Raw genomic sequence first — 17,439 nt, 5'->3', positions numbered from 1 at the left:
CATTGTTTCTAGTCGTTTGTCTATTTGAAAAGTATAAAAATTTAAAAGGAGGGAAAATTGTATTTCATTGAGGCTATCAGGGAAAACTTCACAAAGGAACGTTCAATGGTCTTTAAGTCTGTAAAATTTTGATGGTCAGAGATAGGCACGCAGGGTGAAGGTGAAAGGCAAGGCCAAACTTAAGCCAGTTCTTTGAACATGAAGTAACTAATGCATTATTGCTATTATCGAAGTTACAGTGGATTTGTCATTTTAGCGAGCTAGTGACTCAAATACATTTATGAAATGGTGGGGGATTTCACTGTTTTTTTTTTTTTCCTCCGCACTCTAGACATTACTTCTAAAACAACCATATCAAAAGCACCTAATATGTGGGAGAGCGGGCATAGATTTTAAAATGTGCATTAGTACCTTGCTGTTGAAAGTATGTGGTCCGCAGATCAGTAGCGTTAGCATATCTGTAATTTGTTAGGAATGTAGAATCTTGGGACCTCCTCCAGACCTAATGCATCAAAATTTGTGTTCTAAAAAAGATTTTTGTATGGACACCAAAGTCTGAGAAACACTACTTTAGTATCTAAATTACAAATACATAATTAGCTATAATCCATTGAGGGAAGGAGAGAAATAGACCTATGTTTTAATCAATTAAATTTCTGGTTGACTATGTGAACAATGAACAGTATTGACAGGCAATAATCTCATTTAATCAGATAGCTTTTTCTATTTATCGTGTTGTATATCCCCGTGTAATAATTTACTTAAGTGTGGAAAATACATTTAAATTCCTGCAACTTTGTCTTGGTAGTCCTCTCCAGTTCCAGGCCCCTTGTCTTGAGTAAGGATCTTTTCTTTTCTTTTTAAAGATTTTATTTATTTATTTATTTGTCAGAGAGAGAGAGAGAGAGCGCGCGCGAGCGAGAGCACAGCAGGCAGAGTGGCAGGCAGAGGTGGAGAGAGAAGCAGGCTCCCCACTGAACAAGGAGCCCTATGCGAGACACGATTCCAGGACACTGGGATCCTGACCTGAGCCGTAGGCAGCGGCTTAACTGACTGAGCCACCCAGGCGTCCTGAGTAAGGATTTTTTCACTTTAGACCTTGGTAATATTTCCTGTGCTTTTCTAATGGATGTCCTCAAAATCCCCTCTGAAAACCAGTTGGGATCTAAGATGCTGTTTCCCTGCCATCCCACTGCACATGGGTTTGGGTGGCATATGGCAGATGGGAAAGAAAGGCAAGGGGCTGGAAAACTCCACCCATGGAAACATGGGTGCCAGAGTAAACCTGCAGCCCACAGAAAGAGGGTCTGCTTTGGGGGTCTAAGCATTATTTACCTCTTTTTTTTTTTTTAAAGATTTTTTATTTATTTGTCAGAGAGAGAGAAGGAGAGAGAGCGAGCACAGGCAGACAGAAAGACAGAATGGCAGGCAAAGGCAGAGGGAGAAGCAGGCTTCCCTCCGAGCAAGGAGCCTGATGTGGGACTCGATCCCAGGACGCTGGAATCATGACCTGAGCCGAAGGCAGCTGCTTAACCAACTGAGCCATCCAGGTGTCCCACATTATTTACCTCTTTAATCTGAATTAAACAACTGTAAATAATGATCCAGAGAAGTTTTTCTAAATAGCAGAATGTTTTATGGATGGCTATTTTACAACCGTGTCTCTAATCCAAGAAAAGGTAATATATTTACAAGTTATTATTAAAACATTCCTTTTCCCAAAATAGTATTACTTTAGTGATCTGATTAAATACCCTCAGGTTGATATTTAGCAACAAGAGCTATAATATGCTTTAGTTAACAGAAATCATCTGCCCCCTTTCTGGAACTTCAGCATGCAAAAGAATATCTGAGAATGTTGATCAGAAAAGATATTCCAAGCCCTCCTGAGATTCTGATTCAATAACCTGGATGAAGGCTCAGGAATCTGCACTGAAACAAGCATCCCAGGAAATTCTGTTGTTGGTGCTAAGAATATTGCATTTTGAAAAAAAATTTCTCCAAGGTGTTATATTCTTAAGAATTGCTGACTTTCTTCCAATATCAGTAATATTTAAATTCCAACTGCCAGTCTATTACCAAGCTTAGTTAACTGTAGATTGAACCACTTAATCAGGTAAGCTTTCTGAAGGAAATGATATTAGAAATTGATTTTGTATTCACTGTAGGGCTTCATATTCTAAGCATTGAAATATGTACTCCATTATATTTAATTATTGATCATATTGCATTTTTGTAGGGAATAATTCAGTTCTTCTCCTTCATCATCATCTTCTTCTACAGAAACCTATAAATTAGTATCTGACTACTGACGCTTGGAGATTTTTTTTCTTCCTTAGCTACTTATCATTATAGGAAGAAAGGTCAGCGGGAGAGAAGTGGGAGGGAAGGAGAAAAAGGGAATAAATGTTGTTTATTGTGAGGTGCTTCAGGGGACTCAGAAATATTAGAGAACAATTGTCCTGTTGTAAATCTGCTGCATGGATTGATGTCAGGAACTTTTAATTTTGAAGAGTGGGGCATTTGTATCATTTCTCATGCTCAGTTTATCAGTGGATATTTGAAATTATGACTAGCCAAGGACTTCATTGCATTCCCATGTAAAATGGAGCTAAGAGAATTTGTAATATATATGGAGATACAGAAGTTTAAATGTTGAGGTTGATACATTTGAAGTATCTTTTTGACAAATAAGGGAGAAAAACACCATTTTATTTACATAAGACACCTTGATGTCTTCTATTTGAGATTTATGGTATGACCAAAAAGATGATTAAATTACCTTTATGTCTCATATCAGGTTATCTCTTGTTCCTAATTTTATGTTGCATCAAACAATAACAGTAAGTGTTTGTAACATTTTCACTTTGTTATATTCCAACGCAGTTTATCTCCAACCAGTCATGCAGGGTTTTGTCACGGGAGGTTGTTGAATCTCATTCTCTGTATGTCTTTGAAAATAAAATATATTTCAGAAATATTTACATACTTTTGGGTTACCAAATTAAAATAGAAATATAAAACATAATTTTCAAAGCTAATGAGCTTGAAAGGTCCCTTTTATATAATTACTGGTGCTTTCTTGAAGACAACTTGTGTCATAATAAAAATCATAAAATCTGAAGTATCAGGGATCCTAGTAATTCCTTCACTAGGAATTTGTCTAAGGGAATAATTAGAAACTTGAATGATTTGTATAAGTAGGTATTGTAGCATCATTTATCAGTAGCATAATAGACCTGACTGTTGACCTGTAGAAACATGGGCAAACATATCGTGGTGTATCCATATGAGAGGAAAAGACAGCCATTTAAATTAGTATTTTCCAAAAATATTTAACATATGAAGATTCTGAATATACAATGTTAAGAGAAAAAGAGCAGGATATAAGGAGGTTAATTTTGAAAATAAAAAAAAAAAGCACATTAAAAATTTGGATGGAAACATTTCCAAGTGCAACAATGGTCTTTTCTTGAGTATTGAACTGTAGGTGATTTCAACTTTTTTTCTTGGTAACTTTCTGCATAGTCCAAAATCTTTTCAATGAGTTTATGTTACTTTTACAATTAGGAAAAAAATTCAAAGGAATATAACTTAAATAGTCTGGGTTGTTTTAAGGGTGGTTCTGTTTAAGAGCAGGTGGTGAAGGGGGAGACCTGGCTGGCTCAGTCCATAAAGCATGTGATTCTTGATCTCAGGGTGATGAGTTCACACCCCACGTGGGGCTTAGAGCTTACTTAATAAACAAGACAAAACAAACCAGAAAACCCCAGGTGGATGGGCTAAGTGAACCTTTAGTGTCCCCTCAGTTCTATGGGCCATCTGCCCAGTTCTGTTAACCAATAACCACCCAACGGAGTTCTATCCAATTCGTAAAGGCAGAAAGAAACTATGCCTTCGTGAGTTCAGTCTGTATCTCTGTGCATATCTCCTGCCTTAAACTGATGGACTATTTATTTGAGTTCAAGCTGTCCCCAAGGAAGGCTGCTTCTACTTTGCTTCTATGCAAGTGTTGTTCACTTTTTACAACCAGCTGCTGAATCAGAGCCAGCAGCCGGCCCACCGTGTGTTGCACAGAGCAACAGCCTGAGTCCAAGATTCTCAGGAGTGAGCCTGTCTGGGTATCTTGAATATGCCTGCATACAAAGCAGACATCACTGAGTATGGTTCTCTCTGCCTCTGCTCCTGTAATGAATACGTAAAATAGGAAGACAAAACAAGGGCCACATCTTAGTGTGTTGACCTTGGGAAAATGCTGTTGCTGTTGAGTTTGTCTTTAAAATAGAAATCCTAATGGCTTTCTCTGATTATCTCCTATATAATATCGTATGCAAGGGGTTTCTATACTGCAGTCTTAAAATACTAGTTGTTACACGGTCATACTCACCTTTTCCATACTTTTTCTTTTCCTTTGTACATAGTGATGCTAATGAGACAGTAGGTGAGCAGCAGCCCTCCTGCCTTGCCCAGGACTTGGGCTGCTTTGTAATGTGATCTCGAAATGGAGTGTGACTGGATGGCCTGATGCTATTTATTATCACCACTTAAAGGGAACCCATATGCTGGTGGCATATTGAGCTGACAAGCTGTGATGTCACTGGCAGGAGCAGCACTTCCAGAAGGCAGAGTTGCTGAGGATTGTTGATGACATGATCGTATGAACATACTGAATGCTGCTGGTCAGTCGTAGCAGTGGCGTCTGGGGAAATAAGGTCAAGGAAACTGAAGCTCTGAGTTACTCATGATTTAGGGTCACGACCTTTTGGGGATGTTGGCTGGACATGGATGGATTATGGATTGTTGTTGTTCTAAAATTAAGCTGAAGTCCCATAGAGTTGTTGGCACTTTTTTTTTTATCGGCCTTCAAAAAGTTTATTAATTTTTGTGGTGGATGGATATTTCCTTTTCTTTGTCAAAAATCGAAAAATACCCAAGTGTGAGCCCATCCTGCTAGGTTTTCTTTAGCTGTTTTATTCCTGAATTTATAAAGTAGTATACCTGCCCTTTTTTTGAGAAAGGAGAAATATTATTGATGCATTTTACAATGGGCAGTACACTGTTCTGATTCTCTTTCTACCTTACTGATTACACTTTCCCTGACACCCGACCTGAGGTCATTCAATAATTTTTTTTTTTTCTTCTGGAACTTGGTAAGCAAAGAAAGGTAAGTAGGTACCACATATTTTGAAAGCCTTAAAAGCCAAAGTACACGTCCTTTAGGTAGTGGAGTTTTGATGAAGACGGAATTATGGTAATATTTATATTATGGAAAGGTCACGTTGGCAGCTACGGGACTGCAGGCTGGGAGGCATGTAAGGAAGCTATTATAATCCAGATGACAGATGAATATATCTTCAGTGAGGACATTAGTCAGGGATTAGAGAGATTCAAGAAATACTTAGGAGGTGAAATCAACAGGTGAAGAGGACTCCAGATTTCTAGATTGGGTCCCCAGGGTGATACATCAAGAAGTAGCCACCAGTGCTTTTTGTCTGCTTACATTGTTTCCTGAACTTCTAACTTCCACACCTTTAAATTGCACTTACTTTTGTTTTATGTTTGGTTTTCTCTTCTAGAATGTTGAATACTTGAGGACAGGGATCCTGCTTTATTTGCCTTGGGTTTCTTACTGCTCAGCATTTAAAGGGGTGACGAATATAATTAAAATTGTGTATCTTTAAAAACATGTTTAATTTATGTTGACTTTCTTTTTCGGTAATCTGAATCACTGTGTTGTCATAAAATATGATCCGATCAGAGGAAATAAATATTTCAATTGCACGTGGGTCCTTGTCCTAACTGACTTTCCCTTAGTATACCATAAATACCCAAATTTACTAAAGCAAAAAATATTTAAAAATAACCAAAGATGAAAAGCCAAAGCTATTTTAACTATTGATTTAAGAGGAGAGCCAGTCTCTAGTCCAGCATTCTTAACGTCTTGCTTCGGAAGGTGTAGCTTTAACTAACCTGGGTGTGATCCTTCGTGACCCTGGAAAGTGATGAACATGGTACATGGGTTATCTGGGCCTTAAGGTCATCTCTGAAGCACAACTGTTGATATTACTCTCCTATGGAAGAGATTCGTGTGTTGTTATGGCGGTGGAATCAGTTTCATTTCTGAAAGGAATCTGTCATTCTACAGTCAACCTAGAATGGTGGTATTTTCCATTGTTACTCTTTATCACTAGAGAACTTTGAAAATCAGGAATAATAAAATCAAGTACAAAAGCTCTGGGCAGCCTTTTTAAACTCTCGGGAAAGCGGTTTTGTTTATCAAGTACACAATTCGTTAGTCCTTCTTTTCATATAGTTTTGAGAATATGTGTTCAATGCAGTTAATATAAACTCTATCTGTAAGACTTAGATTCTAATCAAAGTTAAAAGTCAGGGTCTAAATTGAGCCATGACCAATTTTTATATGATTATGAATTATGGTGAGGCAACACAAGAAAACCAATCTCATGACTTTATATTGTTACGTATTATAATGTTCAAGCCTGGAGTACATGCAAGGCCTTTAGAATCCCTTCAAAGGGAGAGAAAGACATTCCCCTACTTGGAAAAAAATCTGTCACACCTGTAACTGGCTTGGTCAGCTTCATTAGTCTTCCTAAATCTGTGCTCTGGCACCTGTTAGTTAGTGAGAGAGTGACTGGTGATTTTGTTTTCTTTTTCACACCCTTGTCTCTTTAGGACTGTATTTGGAATCAGTCTCCGTAGGAGAGAGAGGCAAAGGGAGATGGAAAAGGAGATGAAACCAGGGATGATTTGGAGAACAAATAGCAGAGATGGGAAGGTAGAGGATGGGCAGAGGAAAAAGAACCACAGGAAAGTCCTTTGGGTATAGTGTGATAACCCCCACGTTGATCTGTTATCAATGCATTGACCATATGAACAAATTGTATGGAATCATTTTAATCTATAAATCACATGAGCAAACTGTTTTCAAGCCCTCCAAAGGCATTACTTATAAAACATATATTATTCTTACCAGACTACAGAAATTTATTTTGTATGTTTTAAAGAAGTTGAAATTCTCTTTTAAAAAAAACTTAAAATAAGAGTTTTCACTAACTCAGAATGTCTTTTTTTTTTTAAGATTTTATTAATTTATTTGAGAGAGAGTGGGCATGTACACTGTAGCGGGGGGTGGGGTGAAAGGGCAGAGAGAAGGAGAAGCAGACTCCCCTCTGAGCAGGGAGCCTGATGCGGGGCTCCATTCCAAGATCTGAGATCATAACTTGACCTGAAGGCAGATGGTTAACCAACTGAGCCATAGAGATGCCTCATAATGTCTTTTCTTTCAATTAGTCCTATTAATAAGATTTTATTGCATGTATCTAGTACCACTCACCACTTTACATTTTAAAAACTCAGCATTAACTGACATCATTGGGAAGTTCCTCTGGACATTGATTGCTTTTAAGTTTGAAAGGAGTATACTTCTAAAAAGTCATTAGTTTCTTCAAAGAAACAGGATCCCATTCCAGGGTTACATTCCTTGATGCCCAGCTAGAATGATGGGGCATTTCTCACAATTAATAAAGCTGGCTTGCATTTAATTTAAGCACTAGTTCAACTACTTTGATCCTAACAGCATGACATGTAGAATCATTTAGCAGTAATCAGAAGCCAATAATTTAATAGAAAGATCTATTTTTTAATATGAAAAATACATTATCACTGACAATTCTTGTGAAAATTTTTTCTATCATGGCAATTATTCCTTGCAGAATCTTGTTTTGCTTTGCTTTTCTGCTGTAGAATCAAGGTGTTTTGATGATATGACTCTATATAGGAATCACCCTGGGAAATAATTTCCCTTGAAGGAATTACTTAAATCACTTGTGGAGAATACATAATAGTTGTTGGTTTAGACTTCAAATAATTCTGCATGGTAAGTGATAAAGTGCTGTTTTTGATGATGAGGAATTATTTATTATTAACCTGCAAAATTGGCCACTCATCTGACAAGTCTCCACTTAGATGTTTTTTTCTTTAAGGAAATCTTTTTTACCTATAATTAAGTGAACTCAATCATTACATTCAAAATTTTTTATCATATTTTTCATAAAATAACTTGACTCTATTTGTATTCCCAGCAATTAGTAGAGTGGCTGTATATTCTAAGTGCTCAATAAATATACAATTTATAAAATTCTAAAGTGCTCAATAAAAAATACACGAAAACTTATATGTAAATACAGAAGTTTTATATTTTATTTTAACTTGGATTTCAATTTGCATGATTTGTATTTTGCATCTAAATATGCAGCAAATGTCTACAATAATTCAGCTTTATTTGCTACCAGAAGGCATTACTTCTTATTTCTTTAGGATTACATTTATTTTTAGATTTTATGAAAGTTACACATTTTATTAATTCATTTAATAATTAATTTTATGTCACTGTTAATGATGAAATGCCCATCATTATTAAAACTTAATGAAAGGGGCGCATGGGTTGCTTTGTTGGTTATGTGTCTGCCTTCAGTTCAGGTCATGATCCCAGGGTCTTGGAATCGAGCCCCACATCGGGCTCCCTGGTCAGCTGGGTGCCTGCTTCTCCTTCTACCTCCGCCACTTCTTGTGCTCTCTTTCTCTCTGTCAAATAAAAAGGAATCTATAAACAAACAAACAAACAAACAAAAAACAACTTAATGAAAGATGTTTAGTTTTAACACACAATTTCCTCTACCATTTTATCCATTGGACTGTTTATAAAACCAATTCATCTTCAATATTTGAAACATATAGGAGAGTGTTCCTTGATTGTGGATAATTGTTTCAGTTGTGAGTTTTATACAAGCAAGGAGAGAAAATATGGTTGAGATATTCTGACTTAAAATACTTTGCATCTTATGAATATTATGTGCAGGATGTCTTGGTAGTTTATTCCCAGGTCTCTTTTTAAATTCTGTATATTTAGTGCTCATTGTTATGTTTCTTGAAATAAAATATCATGTAAATTCCGCTATAAATGTTGAGCTGGCTTTATAAAAGTGGTCTTGCTTAAAACTACAAAATCTGTCTGAGAGTCACCTAGGAAGGTGGGAATATGTCTAGGCAGCTTGGGCACAGGAATCTGAGTCACTCTCAGGTACATGCCCTGAGCCTCTTCTTAAGAGACTATGCATGTCTTTATCATTTCTCAACTCCTCTTGCAGTTAATAGCACAAGTGACTTTCATCTGGTTTTCAATTGTATTCTCAAAGTCCATGGCTATTAGGAGTGGAAAGGCAGGATTATTATTATTCTTCCCACTGTGTAATCTATAAAACTGTCTGGGCCAAGCAAAATCATGTTGGCATTGAAGGTCAAAGCCACAACATAGATATGTTTATTTATAGTGGTAGTGTTGCTTAGACAACAAGAAATCTAGCCCATAGGCATTAAGAAATCTTAATGGCATTGAAGAAACTAGCCAATAGCAAGCTTAAAATATTTGATTTTGGATATCTGGTATTTTGAGTCAGTTCATTTGAGGATCTTTACCCCCCTAAGACTATAGCTCCAGTGGATATTGAGATTTTATGCTAAATTTAGCTGATAAAAGAGTTATGCCTGATCGTTGCTATAACATACACGCCTGCGATTTCATGACTTAGCACAAAAGAAGCATAGTTTTGGCTCACATGAAATCTAGTGGGGGATGAGGCTTTGTATGTTTTATATGCAGTTGTTGGGGTTTGGGCTTGTGTTGGTTTGCTTAGAAACTCAGGTTGATAGAGGCTCTACTTCTTCTAACATTGGGCTTCTGAGATGTCTCTCAGGGTTTATATCCACCTGCTAACTGGGGAAGTTAGAGTATGGAGGATTGTGCTGGTGGTTTTATATGCCTGAAGGAGGACTTTGCAGCCCTGAAAGGGGTATGTATCTCTTCTGCTTAGGTTCTATAATCTCTCTTATGGTCTAACCAAATGCAGCTCCATGAAGAGGCAGCACGAGTTTCTGGTGAATAGCCACCTTTCTCTACTAAGGTCAGAGAGGGATGGTGATTGTTGTGTTCAAGCAACAACTGAATATTGTCCTTAGAATATTGATATTGAAGATAAGGCTATTTTTAAAAATGGAAACCAGGGGGCGCCTGGGTGGCTCCGTCAGTTGAGCCTCCAACTCTTGATTTTGGCTCAGGTCATGATCTCATGGCAGTGAGATCAAGCCCCAAGTGGGGCTCTGTGCTCAGTAGGGACTCTGTTTGAGGACTCTCTCTTTCGCTCTACTCCTCCCCCTCTGCCTCTCTAAAATAAATAAATAAATCTAAAAAGCAAAAAACCAGAAACTAAATACTAGTAATTCGTAATTGAGTAAGTTTAGGACTTGAGGGGTTTTAGAACTGGAGGGGTTGCTATGTCATCCAACAGAATCCCATTTAGGTGATTAAGGAGATATTCTTAGATTTCAGGAATTCAGAACAGTTGTTCCCCTTTTTTCTTCTGGTGATTATTTTTAAGTGAAGGGATAAAAATCCCTCTTTCTGCAGTTGCTTAAATAAAATTGCCAAGCAGAATGATAGTTTTATTTAGAAGATATATACAACACATCCTTTTGTGTTATAATGATTATATAAATATTCTATGATGCTAAAATACATTTCTGTGATTAAGAATAGCTATGTCCTCGTATACTTTACCAAGTATTTCTAGGTCTTTATGCCACTTGAGCCCCTCAGTGACCCTTTGAGAAAGTTAGATTAGGTATTTTTAGCTCTCCTTTTAGACAAGGAATGTAATACTCACACAGTTGGTTTTTTCTTTTTCTCTTTCTTTCTTTCTTTCTTTCTTTTTTTTTTTTAAGATACTCATAGAGTTTAAATGGTTGTCTCAAAAGCCTTTGGATTGTAAAGATATAAAGATTAAATGAGTGAGAACTATAACCCCATGATGCTGTTGGATGATCCATAGTGGTATCTATCTGGACACTGGAAAGAACCATTATTGTAGATTTTTCAGTTTGTACAATCTATACACATGAGCACAGATGCAGATAATGTGAGGATCATCAAGGTGACTGAAATGACAGATCAGCATTGCTGGCTTTTTGCATTTTGCTGTGCAGGCATATTTTGTATATTGGCTTTTAAATATTTATAGGGTAGAATTCCAACAGTGGACAAATATGCCTTTTTCTTTTTCTTTTTTTTTTTTTAAGATTTTATTTATTTATTTGACAGACAGAGATCACAGGTAGGCAGAGAGACAGGCAGAGAGAGGGGAAGGGAAGCAGGCCCCCCGCTGAGCAGAGAGCCTGATCTGATGCGGGCTCAATCCCAGGACCCTGAGATCATGACCTGAGCCAAAGGCAGAGACTTTAACCCACTGAGCCACCCAGGCCCCCCTGCCTTTTTCTTTTAATCCACAAGGCAAGAACAATCAAAACTATAGCTCCAATGTGTGTATTTCTAAATGAACCCAGAGCTATTTCTACTATTTTCAAGGCATTCTTTTATTTAGTACAATTGACTTCTCCTTTTATTCATTGCTTCTTTATTGAGTTTTTATTGCCTAGAATTGTTCAGTACAGAGATAAAAGATAAGGTCCATTTTTCCAAGATCACAGTCTCATGAGGGATAGACAGAGAGGAAACAGTGGCTTCTCCTACTTGAATAAAGATGATGAAAGAAGGGAGCCTTATGAGCCCTAGGAGCAGAGGCTAACGGCTTTAAGGGGATGGAATGGGTGTTATAGAAGGTATTCTGGAGGAGGTTATATTTGACTTGATTCTGGAAGGATGAGTAAGAGTTCAATTGGACATGTATTGCTTTTTAAAATGTAAAATACAAAGTTCAGTTACATTTAAATATTTAACTTAAATTCAGAAATAAGTCTAAAATATTATAGCCACATCTGGGCTTCAGAAAAAAATATTTAAAGGCCAGCTGGGTAGAAGGTCAAAAACACTGGGAAATAAAACCAATAAAAAATATTGGGCACTAAAGTCAGCATGCAATAATTAATATGTTGGACTCATAATGAACTTGAACTTAGTCTGTACTTCCTCACTTATTGTGACCTGTGTATATTTCTTGATTTGGAAACTTTATCCTTTTCTTTAACTCTATCCCTGTTCTGACTCTGGCTATCTTGTATGAAATAGGACCCTATACCTGCTGTGATGCACTTATTACATGTCTTTTTTCTGTAAGTATATAAATATTATTATATATGTTGATTATTTATGACTAGTCTCATTGTATCAGCCCTCATCTTTCATAGTTCTCTATAGCTCTTAGATTTCTGTGTTGTTTTCTTTTATGCCATCATCCCTGGTGGCAGCATGCATTGCTTATCTGGAAGTCATCTATGTTTGCAAATTTTGACTTTGCATATGAAATAAAAACCTTTATCTAATTTTCTTCTAAGAGAAATAGGCTCTCATCTACTGGAACAGTTCATGAGAAGTGTAAGACTGTAGGAGAGAAAGGAAAAGATGGAAAGCAGAGAAGGCCTAGCAAGAGCATAGTAACTTTGAGTCCCTGTAATTTGTAAGTCAATTTAGTTAGTTTATTTTTAATATGACAGAGAGCTGATCTAGTGTCAAATGACTAATCATTAATCAGAAGGTTAGAATGGACTGGTGTAATATATTATGCTTAATATTAACATAAAACTGCTTCAGAATACATGAAGAACCACTATACTCTATTAATATAGGTCCTGAACACATTTTGCTTGCTTTTGAAATATGTATCAAAAGTTGATAAAAGGCAGCCAAGTCTTCAAAACTTTCCTTTTTTTTTTTGCTTTTAAACACTTTTCTATTTTTATTGAAAAATCAACATGATAAAATTAAAGAGCCTTTGAAAAGAGGTTTCATTGCTCTATTACCTTAACACAATCACTTTGTGTTCCATGCTTTGCTTATATTCATAGAGAGATATTTTCTCTGTAGTTGCAGTTCAGTGTAACTCGAACATTTATCATTTATGTATTTAGCAAATGTTGATTAAGTACCTGTCCTGTGATATAGGGCATGTTTGAGGTACAGGGGGAAACTGCTGTGAATAAAATAAAATCCCTACCCCTATGGTGATTATATTCCATGGAGGGAGGGCGGGGAGGCTAGGCATTTGACACAATAACCAATAGATCAGTAATGTCAGAGGGCAGTAAATGCTATGAAGCCAACTAAAGCCCGGGAAGAGGATAGAGAGTGTGGAGTGGGTATATAAACTGGAGTGGCTAAAGAAAGGAAGACTCCTCTGAGGGGGTGATATTTGATCAGAGACCTAAGAAATGTGAGGGGATTACCTCTGTGGCTATAGGGTGAGTCCATGCCTGGCAGAGGAAATGGGAAGTGTCTGTGCTTGAGAAAGGAACTTGCTTGGCAGGCTCAGTGTGGAGCAGAAGAGCCAGTAAGTCTGAAACATAGAGAGCAAGAAGGAGAATGGTCGGAGGTCACCAGGAATCACACTGTGAGTGCACTGTTGGTGGCAGGTATATGTTGGGTGACAGGAATATGGACGTGAATAAAACAGCCTTTAACTGCCAGAAATTGGTTTTCAAACAGCCCACATATGTATAAGCAGGGAATTTCAATAAAATGTGTTAGGTGCCATTATGAGGAAAAGAACAAAGCGTAGTGAGTAGCATAACTAACTGTGCCGGGGAGGCAAGGATGCTGAAATGGAGTTTGGAGGGTGAGAGGAATTTTCTAGGAAAAGAAGGTAAGAAAAGGCATTCTAGATGTAGAGGGTATCACACACCAAAGCCAACGAGTTGTGAAATGTCTTGGCATATTTTAGGTTTCGGAAAATGTTTAATGAGATTTATGGGGCACCTTCCTAGCTCAGTTGGAAGACTGTGCAACTCTTGATCTTTGGATTGTGAGTTTGAGCCCCACATTGGGTGTAGCGATTACTTAAAAATAAATTATTTAAAAAAATGTTTACTGAGGGACGCCTGGGTGGCTCAGTTGGTTAAGCATCTGCTTTTGGCTTAGGTCATGATCCCAGGGTCCTGGGATTGAGTTCCACATAGGTCTCCTTGCTCCGTGGAGAACCTGCTTCTCCCTTTGCCTGCCACTCCCCTTACTGGTGCTCTCTCTGAAAAAAAAAAATAAATAAAATCTTAAAAAAATAATGTTTAGTGAGATTTTTAAAAACGTATTTTGGAGAATCATGGGAAGTGAAGCTAGAAAACAGAACAAAATTACGAAGTTCCCAAGTTAAAAAAGAAAAATTCAAACATTACAATAAAGTATTTCAGACTGCTTTTCCTTTTTTATTTTTTTTGCATTAAAAAAAATTTTTTTAAAAACATATAATGTACTTTTATCCCCAGGGATACAGGTCTGTGAATCTCCAGGTTTACACACTTCACATGTTTTTCTTTTTTAATTTGAGTTATTTTATTCTATAAAAGTTTAAAATTTTATTCACTGCATTAAGTTCATTGTTTTTCTCTATGATTTTTTGCCACTCTTTAAAAGCAGGGGAAATTGTTAACCATCAATTAGTAACATCAAAGGGAGAGGAGTTATCTATTTCCTCAGTTGAAGCAAATAAAGAGCAATTCCCAAGCTACTTTGATTTTCAGTTTTTGAGCAACAAATCAAGATCTCAAAGTTATATGTATGTTAATACTTATTTTAAAAAAATAATGTGTTTCCTAGTTTCCTCAAAAACATTGACTTTCCATAAGTTCTAGAAATACATGTAGTAATATATCTTTAACTGTAATTCCTTGGTCAAGTTATATTACTTTTCAAGAGATTTCACATATTTTGAATGACTGTTATTATTGTTTAAAATTTATTTACTCTATTATCTTCCACCCTGGCTGGAAACCTTTAGAAATGAATTCATATATGTGTGTATATATGTGTGTGCATGTGTGTGTGTGTAGTATATAGTATTTTATATATATATACATGCACATACACTAGATACTGAAAGTAAACTTTATTCTGAACATAAACTTTCCCAATGTGCTATTATATATATAGTATCTAGTGTATGTGCATGTATATATATGTATATATATGTATATATACATATGCATATGTATATATACACACTAATCTAGTTATGTGTATGTGTGTGTGTGTATATATATACTTATATATATATATACACACTAGATGCTGAACATAAACTTTCCCAATATGCTATTTTATCCTCTGAACCTCAACAGATTTCATTTCAAACTGGTTTCATTGGTACTCTCTGTTTGGTTTAGTTTTTATTTCATAATAGATGTAACTCTGCAATCCTGCTAGACTTGGAGGGAGATAGGGAAAGGTGGACCCAAAAGAATGGCAGTGAGAACCCAAAGATTATAGGATATTGCCTATTAATGGTGGTGGAAGGGTGCTCTCTTGAGCTACAGAAGTAATGGAATGGTCTGATAGTTAAGATAAAGCACAAGTCAGATTTATTTGAGTTGTCAACAGTGAGCGATGATGAACTTGCTGTTCTTGACATTCTTGGACCCCAGGCACTCCATGGCTTCTACAATATTCATATCTTCTTTCACTTTGCCAAAGATCACATGCTTGCCATCAACCACATAGTCTTGGCAGTGCAGATAAAAAATTGGGAATCATTTGTATTGGGTTTAGTATTTGCTATGGGCAAGATACCAGGACCTGTACACTTTGGGATGAAGTCCTCATCAATTAATTTTCCCCTGTAGGTGCACTTGCCACTAGTGCTATTATGGTGTGTGAAATTGCTACCTTGACACATAAATTCCCAAATAATTCTGTGAAATATGGAATCCTTATAACCAAGTCCCCGCGCTCAGAATGCCAAAGGTTTCTGCTGTCTTTGGAACCTTTTTTTTGCAAATAGCTTGCAGGCAGTACAGCCAAGAGGCTTGTCCTTGACTGCCATGTCCAAGAACAGGGTGGGTTGACCTTGGCTAGGTGGCAGCAGTGTTGGTGGCATCTGCAAAACCTCATGGGTACTCTTTTTGAAGATTGAAATGCTTCTAGAATTCCCAGAATAGCATTGTATGCTGTCTGTAAGAAATCAGAAACCATGAATTTTTTTTTATATGTTTGAATTGCTGTGTCAGCTATCCCTTGATGCTCTTCATTATAATAAGTACTATGGTGAACAAGTAATGTTTTGGGAACTGCAGGCTGTATAGAACTTGAGCTCAGGGACTGTGGGGTTCTCTAGAGGAGCAGGCAGCTCCCTAAGAGGCGCAATTGGGTCACTGGGAGTTTTCACAGGCGCCTTTTCGGCTCGATGAGAGGGCTTTCATTAGTATTAGCGTCATCCTTCATTTTCGAACGTAACTCTGCAGTGGAAGTGTTTACCAATACAAGGTGAAGACTTTTAGAGCACACCACCATCGACAATTGGCCTCAAGTGTCTAAAAGCTTGATCATAGTCTTATTTGAATGGACTTCATGTAACAAATCTCAAAAACCTCGGAATATTAATCTTTTACAAAATGCTATTTAGAAAAGAAGAACCTTTGATGTCTCCAAAAGACACTGAAACAAGTCAGATGGCCTGAGCTGGGATGGAAACTAACATTTATCTGCATATGGGCCTTCTGCTAGTGGAACACATTAGTTCATTGACCTGCTACAATTGCTAGACAAAGTTAGCACCATATTACACCAGTGTGCAAACTGAGGCTCAGAGAAGTTGGATGGCTTCTTTATCATTATTATCATTAATTGTATCATTAATTAGAATCCAGGATTTTCTGGCTCTAATGTGCATGGTGTCACCTATCAGTTCTGTTTAAATGCATCATTTGATCTTTCTGATCCTTAGTTCTGCTCTAGTTAATTTTCATAGCATAATGAACCACTCCAACACTTGATGGTTTAAAACAACAACAATTTCAATTCTCTCCTACTCCAGTAGGCTCCACTGGCTTTCTTATAGAGCTGTCTCAGGGCAGCATTCCAAGAAGGTGAAAATGGAAGTTGCAAGATGTCTTAAGAACTAGGCTCTAGAACTCTAGAACTCTCATGGTGTCACTTCCCTACATTCTGTTAGTCAAAACAAGTCATAAGACCGGCCCAGGTTTAACAGATGGAAAATAGATTTTATCTCATGATTATCTCTTGATGGGAGGAGCTTTAAATATTCTATGACCATATTTAATCAGCCACTGTTCTTTTCTGTTTTTAATTTTTTAAGATGTTGTATTATGTCGCACTATTACCAAAGCACTTCAAAATGTTAGAAAGTCAGGTTTTAGATTCTTAAATGTGTCTTCTAATTTTGTCCTACTTTACCATTGTGAAGAAGATATTTGAAAGAAGAAAAATGAGTGTGAAAGCCTATAAATAGAGCCCTCTGTAAGCTAAGGTGTTATTAAGATTTATAGAAGATGCTAGGATTTACAGTTGAAAGGGGTTTTTTATAGATTAAAAATAAAGGAAAAAGAGATTTGAGACATAATCTGTAACTCATAGGGCATAGAAATTTTCCTCAAGCCTCAGAAGCATAATTGGTTTTCTGAAAT

The 17,439-nt window shown here is 36.8% G+C and overlaps 1 protein-coding gene and 1 pseudogene across 11 annotated transcripts in view; one reads left to right on the top strand and one right to left on the bottom strand.

Annotated features, from left to right (window-relative positions):
• The window catches only part of ANK2 (ankyrin 2), a 323,587-nt gene that overhangs the window by 25,699 nt on the left and 280,449 nt on the right, over positions 1-17,439 (top strand). The gene's annotated exons all lie outside the window — the stretch shown is intronic.
• Positions 15,379-15,893, bottom strand: LOC106005395 (annotated as a pseudogene).

This window comes from Mustela putorius, unplaced genomic scaffold (genome assembly GCF_011764305.1).
Source record: "Mustela putorius furo isolate JIRA1106 unplaced genomic scaffold, ASM1176430v1.1 tig00000868_pilon_pilon_pilon, whole genome shotgun sequence".
In the NCBI taxonomy this organism is placed as follows: domain Eukaryota; kingdom Metazoa; phylum Chordata; class Mammalia; order Carnivora; family Mustelidae; genus Mustela; species Mustela putorius.
The sequence above is the reverse complement of the archived record's forward strand: the minus strand, read 5'-3'. Positions and strand labels throughout refer to the sequence as shown.